Source organism: Colobus angolensis, unplaced genomic scaffold, assembly GCF_000951035.1.
Source record: "Colobus angolensis palliatus isolate OR3802 unplaced genomic scaffold, Cang.pa_1.0 Scaffold109, whole genome shotgun sequence".
NCBI classification, from domain to species: domain Eukaryota; kingdom Metazoa; phylum Chordata; class Mammalia; order Primates; family Cercopithecidae; genus Colobus; species Colobus angolensis.
Genome location: NW_012111919.1, coordinates 1,551,832 through 1,558,613, shown reverse-complemented (window position 1 = coordinate 1,558,613; position 6,782 = coordinate 1,551,832). Strand labels below are relative to the sequence as shown.

General features: G+C 44.3%; 1 pseudogene; it reads left to right on the top strand.

Annotated features, from left to right (window-relative positions):
• Window positions 1-2,652: 2,652 nt before the first annotated feature.
• LOC105517722 lies at window positions 2,653-3,130 on the top strand (annotated as a pseudogene).
• Window positions 3,131-6,782: the final 3,652 nt, after the last annotated feature.

Genomic DNA, 6,782 nt, shown 5'->3' with positions numbered 1-6,782 from the left:
TAGAGACGGGGTTTCACCGTGCTAGCCAGGATGGTCTCGATCTCCTGACCTCGTGATCCATCCGTCTCGGCCTCCCAAAGTGCTGGGATTACAGGCTTGAGCCACCGCGCCCGGCCGCTACCTTCTGCTTTTTTAAATGGTGCTATCCGTCCATCTATGAATATACCCTGTCTCCCCACCTCGATTTCTTCTAATTTGCTATAAGTAAGTTTCTTACTCCAAAAGTAATTTAAGAACATTTTAAAAAGAGTTTTGACCAAACTATATATAGAATTGTCTCGATTTTGTTTTAAAGCATCATACATGTTGTTGATTCCTCTTCCTCTTACCCTAAATGCAATTCATCAACAAATCCTATTCCGGTTCTACTTAGAAAATCTGTTGATCCTGATTCCAAAACTCTCCATGCTACCACCACTACCCTCTTAGTCCATGCTGCCTACATCTCTCACCTGGATGCTGCAATAGTATTTTAACAGGAACCCCTGGTTCCACCCTTATCCTCCTACTCTCCCTCTGCGACAGAACAGCCAGAGTCTTCCTTCAGAACTACACATCAAATCATCCTACCTCCTCCTCTCCATCCTCCAATGACATCTCATCACTCTCAGAATGGCGTCCAGGCTGGGCACACTGGCTCACGCCTGTAATCACAGAACTTTGGGAGGCTGAGGTGGGCGGATCACCTGAGGTTAGGAGTTCAAGACCAGCTTGGCCAACATGGCAAAACCCCGTCTCTATTACAAATACAAAAAATTAGCCGGGCGTGGTGGTGCACACCTATAATCCCAGCTACTTGGGAGGCTGAAGCAGGAGAATTACTTGAACCTGGGAGATGGAGGTTACAGTGAGCCGAGATCGTGCCACTGCACTCCAGCCTGGGCGATGGAGAGAGACTCCATCTCAAAAAAAAAAAAAAAGAATGAAATCCAAAGTCCTTGTTGGGGCACATATACCGTACTCAATCAAGCTCCTGGCACTTCTCCTGTGTCATGTGTTCCTATTCCCCCCTCCCCTCACTCTGATCCAACAACACTGGCCTCCTTGCTCCTCAGTCCTGCCAAGCCCCTTCCAGCTTAAGGGCCTGCGCACTCGCTCTTTCCTCTGCCTGCAAGCTGTCTCTCCCAGCGCCTCACCCGGCTTCCCTCCCTCCTGTCATTCTCTTGTATTTGCAAATGTCATCTCCTCAGAGAAGCTTTTTTGTCCATGCTTCCTAAAATACTTCTTTGTCACTCCCTATATCCTCACTCTGTTTTGTTTTTCTTCACAGCACTTACCACAATATGACATTCTAGATATTTCTTGATTTGTTTATGTTTTCTTCTTCCCATTAATGTGCAATGAGATAATTTCTCCCAGTGCCTAGAAATATGCCTGGTTCAGGCCGGGCACAGTGGCTCATGCCTGTAATCCCAACACTTTGGGAGGCTGAGGCAGGCAGATCATGAGGACAAGAGATCGAGACCATCCTGGCCAACATGGTGAAATCCCGTCTCTACTAAAAATACAAAACTTAGCTGGGCGTGTTGGTGTGCGCCTGCAGTCCAAGCTATTTGGGAGGCTGAGGCAGAAGAATCGCTTGAACCCGGGAAGCGGAGGTTGCAGTGAGTCGAGACGTGGCTCCATTGCACTCCAGCCTGGGTGACAGAGCGAAACTCCATCTTGGAAAAAAAAAAAGAAAAAAGAAAAGAAATATGCCTGATTCATGATAAGCCGCCAGGAGATATTTGCTTAATGAATAAATGGTGAATTAAGCTGTTAATAGTTTTCACAACCATCTTTTTTTCTTTTCTTTTTTTTGGGGGGTTTTGTTTGTTTGTTGTTTTGTTTTGTTTTGTTTTTTTGAGACAGGGTCTCACTCTGTCACCTAGACTAGAGTGCAGTGGTGCAACCACGCCTCACTGCAGCCTCCACCTCCTGGGCTCAGGTGGTCCCCCCACCTCAGCCTCCCAAGTAGCTGGGACTACAACACCACTGCACGTGGCTGATTTTTTTTATTTTTTGTAGAGATGGGGTTTCACTATGTTGCTCAGGCTGATCTCAAACTCTTGGACTTAAGCAATTTGCCGTCCTCGGCCTCTCAAAGTGTTGGGATTACAGGTATGAACCACCGTGCCCAGTCACAACCATCATTTTGAATGGTTGCTTAACTTAATGTAATTTTTTTTTTTTTTTTTTGAGATGGAGTTTCGCTCTTGTTGCCCAGGCTGGAGTGCAATGGCGCGATCTCGGCTCACCACAACTTCCGCCTCCTGGGTTCAAGCGATTCTCCTGCCTTAGCCTCTCTAGTAGCTGGGATTACAGGCATGTGACACCACGCCTGGCTAATTTTGTATTTTTAGTAGAGATGGGGTTTCTCCATGTTGGTCAGGCTGGTCTCGAATTCCTGACCTCAGGTGATCCACCCGCCTCAGCCTCCCTGAGTGCTGGGATTACAGGTGTAAGCCACTGGCCTTAGTAAATTATTTTGTATTGTGAAATATTGGGTTGAATCACATGAATTCTCATTTTGTAGGTTAATAATGACTGTATGTTGACTTCCGTCCAGATCGCTGGATATCTGCTAAGTGAACCTTACAGGTCCTTCTAGATCCTGAAGTGGATTAGGTGCCACTGTTGCTGCTTGTGTTGAATCCAGAACTGTAACCAGACATGGGACTGGAGGACGAGCGAAAGATGCTGATCGAGTCTAGAGATCCTAAGGAGAAGGAAGAAGAAGAGGAGGAATTAGTGTTTCTACATCAGGATCCCCTAACAACAGTGAGAGAGCAATGCGAGCAGTTGGAGAAATGTGTAAAGGCCCAGGAGCGGCTGGACCTCTGTGATGAGCATGTATGTTCTCAATCACATACAGAAGAGGATTGCACGGGGGAGCTCTTTGACTTTTTGCATGCAAGGGACCATTGTGTGGCCCACAAACTCTTTAACAACTTGAAATAAATATGTGGACTTACTTACCCCAGCCTTCATCACCTGGGCATCAGGATATTTCCTTATGGTTTTGGATATGCCATTTGTTTCTTATTTGTGTAACTGCAAGTTCACGTGAACCTCATGGATTTTGGCTTAGTCTGGTAGCTTCTATGTAACTCGTCTTGATAAAGTTATTTCATCTTAATAAAGTTCTGTGATCTGCGATCTGCAAAAAAAAAAAAAAAATGACTGCATATTGGCAATTACACATAGTTTAATCAAATAAAACACATTCAGAAAGGTGTATGGTACATAAACACATGGCTTAAAAATTATTATTATTTGAGATGGAGTTTCACTTTTGTTGCCCAGGCTGGAATGCAATGGCTCGATCTCAGCTCACTGCAACCTCCACCTTCCTAGTTCAAGTGATTCTCCTGCCCCAGTCTCCCAAGTGGCTGGGATTACAGGTGTGCACCACCACGCTCAGTTAATTTTGTATTTTCAGTAGAAACGGGGTTTTACCATGTTGGTCAGGCTGGTATTGAACTCCTGACCTCATGATCCTCCCACCTCGTCCTCCCAAAGTGCTGGGATTACAGGTGTGAGCCACCACACCTGGCTCAGAATTATTATAAGACAATATCCATGTGTCCACTAACCAGGCCAAAAATAGAATATTGCCACCAACCTAGAAGCCCCCTTCAGGATCTTCTGCTGTCAGGAATTCCCCCTTACTCATTAAAGGTAACCACTATCCTAACTTTTCTGGTAATTCTTACCTTTTCTTTGTTCTTTTATCACCTAAAGATTATGGTTTTGGTTTGCCTGCTTTTGAACTTTGTATAAACTTACACAGTGTGTATTCTTTTGTACCTGGCTTTTTTCTTTTTTTGTTTCCTTATTTATTTATTTATTTATTTTATTTTTAGTAGAGACAGGGTTTTACCATGTTCACTAGGCTGATCTCGAACTCCTGGCCTCAAGGGATCCACCCACCTCGGCCTCCCAAAATGCTGGGATTACAGGTGTGAGCCACTGCGCCCAGCCATGTACCTGGCTTTTTTCTTTTCTTTCTCTTTTCTTTTTATTTGAGAGATTTATCTGTGTTTGTTTGATCCGTCTGTAGTCCATTCATTATTACTATATAATATCCTATTTTATAAATATACTACCCATGATTGGCTCCTGATGGACATTCGAGTTGTTTCCACTTTGGGGTTACTACAAACTAGGCTGCCAAGAGTCTTCTTGTCCATGTACCCTGTGTAAGCTGAACACATTTCTGTTCAGTATTGTCTCAGTTGGTTCTGGTTGCTGTAACAAAATACTATAGTCTGGGCAACTTATAAACAGCAAACATTTATTGTTAACAGTTCTGGAGGCTGGGAAGTCCAAAATCAAGGTACCAGCAGATTTGGTGACTGGTGAGGTCCTGCTTCCTTCATAGATGGCATTTTCTTGTTGTGTCATTATATGACAGAACAAGCAAAGAAGCTCCTACAGCCTCTTTTATGATAAGGGCGCTAATCCCATTCACGAAGGCTATGACTTCATGATCTAATCACCTCCCAAAGGCCTTACTTCTTAATACTGTCACTTGGGGGTTAGGAATTCAACATATGAATTTTAGGGAGACACAAACATTCAGACCATAACAAGTACATACCTAGGAAAAGAATAGCTGGGTCACAGAGAATGTATTATTTTCTTTTTTCTTTTTCTTTTCTTTTTTTTTTTTTTTTTGAGACGTTGTCTCGTTCTGTTGCCAGGCTAGAGTGCAGTGGCACGATCTCAGCTCACTGCAACCTCCACCTACCGGGTTCAAGCAATTTTCCTGCCTCAGCCTCCTGAGTAGCTGGGACTACAGGTGCCCACCACCACGCCTGGCTAATTTTTGTATTTTTAGTAGAGATGGCATTTCACCATGTTGGTCAGGCTGGTCTCGAATCCCTGACCTCGTGATCCACCCACCTCGGCCTCCCAAAGTGCCGGGATTACAGGCGTGAGCCACCGCGCCCAGCCCGAAGGCATTATTTTCAACTTCGGATGATAATGTCAACTGTTTTCCAAAGTGGGCATAACGATTTGCACTCCTAGCAGTGCTAGAGGTCCAGTTGCTTCATATCAGCACCAGTACTTAGAAATGTCATTCTTAGTTTTAGATATTTGGTATCTTATTGTGCTTTTAGTTTAGGTTTCCCTGATAACAAATAAAGTTGAGCACTCTTTCATATGCTTTTTGGCATTTCCGTATTTTCTGTGAATTTCCTGTTCAAGTCATTGCTCATGTTTTCACTGCGTTGCCTGCCTTTCTTATTGCTTATTTGGGATTTGAGCCTTTTGTTGCTTATATGCATTCCAACCATCATCTCTGTGACTTGACTTTTCATTTTATTCACAGTGCTCTTTTATAGCCAGGATTTCTTAATTTTAATGTAGAAACATTTATCAATCTTTTATTTGGCTTGGCACTTACTGGATCTTACTTAAAAACTCTTCCTGTACCCCAAGGTCACAAAGATATTTGTATATATTGCATTGTTTTCTTTTTTCTTTTCTTTTCCTTTCTTTCTCTTTCCTTCCTTCCTTTCTTTCTTTTCTTTTCTTTTTCTTTCTTTTTTTTTTTTTTTTGAGACAAAGTCTCATTCTGTCACCCAGGCTGTAGTGCAGTGGCGCAGTCTTGGCTCACTGCAACCTCTGCCTCCTGGGTTCAAGTGATTCTTCTGCCTCAGCCTCCCCAAGTAGCTGGGACTACAGGTGTGCACCTCCATGCCTGGCTAATTTCTGTATTTTTACTAGACATGGGGTTTTGCCATGTTGGCCAGGGTGGTCTCAAACTCCTGACCTCAGGTGATCCTCCTTCCTCAGCCTCCCAAAGTGCTGGGATTACAGGCATGAGCTACCACGCCCTTCCTTCCTCCCTCCCTCCCTTCCTTCTTCCCTTCCCTCCTTCCTTCCTTCTCTCTCTTTCTTTCTTTCCTTTCTGTCTCTCTCTCTTTCTGTCTTTTTCTGAAACAGGGTCTTATTCTGTCACACAGGCTGGAGTGCAGTAGCGTAATCACTGCAGTCTCACTGCAGTCTCAACCTCCTGGGCTCAAGTAATCCTCTCACCTCAGCCTTCTGAGTAGCTGGGACTACAGGTGGCCGCCACCATGCCTGGCTAATTTTTGTATTTTTTGTAGAGCTGGGTTTTTGCTATGTTGCTTAGGTTCGTCTCAAGTAATCCTCCCACCTTGGCCTCCCAAAATGCTGAGATTACAGGCATGAGTCTCTGCTTTGTTGTTTTGAATGGCTACTTAACTTTATACTTTATTTCATATTATAATTTATTTCATATCATCTCTCTATTGTTGCACATTTAGGCTGTCTCTGATTTTTTTTTTTAACGATTATATATGTTGTGATGAAGAACTCACATCATTCTTTTCTGTATCACTCAGCGCCTCTGTGACTCAGGAAAAGGAAATGGAGGGTGAGATGGAATAGGTATTGCCAGTCTGGCCCACTTACATTCTAGCTTTGCTCTTCCTTTTCTCCCCCCCGGGACAGGGTCTCACTCTGTCACTCAGGCTGGAGTGCAATGGTGTGATCTCGGCTCACTGCAAGCTCCGCCTCCGAGGTTCAAGCGATTCTCCTGGTTTAGCCTCCGGACTAGCTGGGATTACGGGTGCCTGCCACCATACCCAGCTAATTTTTGTATTTTTAGTAGAGATGGGGTTTCACCATGTTGACCAAGCTGGTCTCAAACTCCCGACCTCAAGTGATCCGCCCACTTTGGCCTCCCAAAGTGCTGGGATTACAGGCATGCGCCACTGCGCCCGGCCAAACTTTGCTCTTTCTTAAATCTTAGATTGGGACTGCCAGTG